Consider the following 1,908-nt stretch of genomic DNA (forward strand, 5'->3'; position numbering starts at 1 on the left):
ACAGATAGGCCTGTAGGTTAGAGGTAGGCCTGCAGGTTACAGATAGGTTACAGATAGACCTGTAGGTTAGAGATAGAACTGTAGGTTACAGATAGGTTACAGATAGGCCTGTACAGTAGGTTAGAGACAGGCCTGTAGGTTACAGATAGGTCACAGATAGGCCTGTAGGTTACAGATAGGCCTGTAGGTTACAGATAGACCTGTTGGCTATGAGCACACACCATTGAGTTCCGGGGGATGACGTTGTTACGGGACAGGAAACCGTGGGCACTGCCATTTTGGCAGCATTTGGCAGATTGGCAGACTGTGGTGGTGAAGAAGGCTAAACATGGTAGATAACTGTTGTGCACCAGGTTGCACAAATAAACGAGGGAAAAAGAAAGGTTCGTCGTTTTACCGCATTCCTAAAGATGTGGAAAGGCGAGCTAGGTGGATCAGTGCCATTAAAAGAGCTAGGAGCAAGCAAAACAAGACTGAAAGATGGGACCCCCCAGCCGTTGGATTCCGCTTGTGCAGCGATCACTTCATATCAGGTAAGTTACCGAATATAAAGCTTACTAACATCTTCATTATTTAATAGGCTATAATTGTGGTTTCTGATCAGTTTAATACTAGCTAGTTGAATTACAGCATGCAATTCGTGGGGCTAACAATGTCATATTTTGTAAGCTAGTGCTAACGTAGTAAACAAAACCCAGTTTAATACTGAAATGTTTCTATTTATTTTGTAGGGAGAAAGAGTGATAATCCCTTGAGTCCGGACTTTGTTCCATCTATTTCCAACTATGTGCCATCTCCGGAGATGAGGAAAAGACTGGAGGTTTTCAACAGACGACAGAAAACAAAGCTACAGAAGATAGAGCAGACAAAGCTATCTGCAAAAGCCATCCCTCCCAGGTGAATATATCAAAGTTCCTTAACCTGTTAAACCCCACTTGCATGGACTTGGTAAAATTATAAACCAAAAGGTTTTCGCACAATATATTGTAGATTTAATAACACCCAATGAGCTAAAAACCATAACATCTGTGACTGGTTTGAAATCATCACACACACCTTTAGCAACTTGCATTTGGCAGCCACTGACTATGCATGGGATTGTCACTGTCATTGTCAATATCTATCTATGTATTAATATATATTATGATGTAAATGTGCTATATAAATACAATTTACTTACTCACTAAAGAAACAGAGAGTGATTGAATAAAAAAAAATGACAAACTGTCATCAGTAGTGTATACATATACTCTTTATATACTACTTTTGTGTTTTCACCAGAGCATCAACCGATTGTCCCCAAGACAGCAACAAGGACCCTACTGCAGACCAAACTCCCACCACAGAGCCTTTTGAATCTACCCATGAAGAACCTGGAAATTATGTCCAGCCTGTTCTCCATGAGGATGATCCAGCAACTCCACCAGCAACTCCACCATGCAGCACTGAAACCTGTGGTAAACGCATCCAATCTCTTGAGCAAGAATGCCAAGCTCTGAGGACTGAGAAAATGTTGTTGAAAGAAAAAATGAATAGGACTACACTGAATGAGATGAGCTTGCATAACAAACGATGATAAGAGAGTTAATACTCTCACTGGTGTGTCAACATATTCAATTCTCATGGCAATGTTTCATATTTTGGCTCCTTTCCTCAAACTTAAATCTGGTTTAACATGTTTTCAGCAGTACATGTTAACTCTAATAAAGCTCAGAATTAACTTTTGGCTTTTTATTTTGGCATTGACTCAACCACTGTTAACTTAAATCTGGTTTAACATGTTTTCAGCAGGACATGTTAACTCTAATAAAGCTCAGAATTAACTTGTCCTTTGAATTTTTGGCTTTTTATTTTGGCATTGACTCAACCACTGTTTCAAAGCTTTTCAAACGTTGTATTAGTGTGATG

At 39.6% G+C, this 1,908-nt stretch overlaps 1 long non-coding RNA gene across 1 annotated transcript; it reads left to right on the forward strand.

The window, feature by feature from the left end:
• Window positions 1-228: 228 nt before the first annotated feature.
• On the forward strand, window positions 229-1,617 carry LOC121692107. The gene is made up of 3 exons (XR_006025230.1): window positions 229-533; window positions 732-897; window positions 1,282-1,617. It is a non-coding gene; the product is annotated as an uncharacterized LOC121692107 (long non-coding RNA).
• The last annotated feature ends 291 nt before the right edge of the window (window positions 1,618-1,908 follow it).

This window comes from Alosa sapidissima, chromosome 2 (assembly GCF_018492685.1).
Source record: "Alosa sapidissima isolate fAloSap1 chromosome 2, fAloSap1.pri, whole genome shotgun sequence".
NCBI lineage: Eukaryota > Metazoa > Chordata > Actinopteri > Clupeiformes > Clupeidae > Alosa > Alosa sapidissima.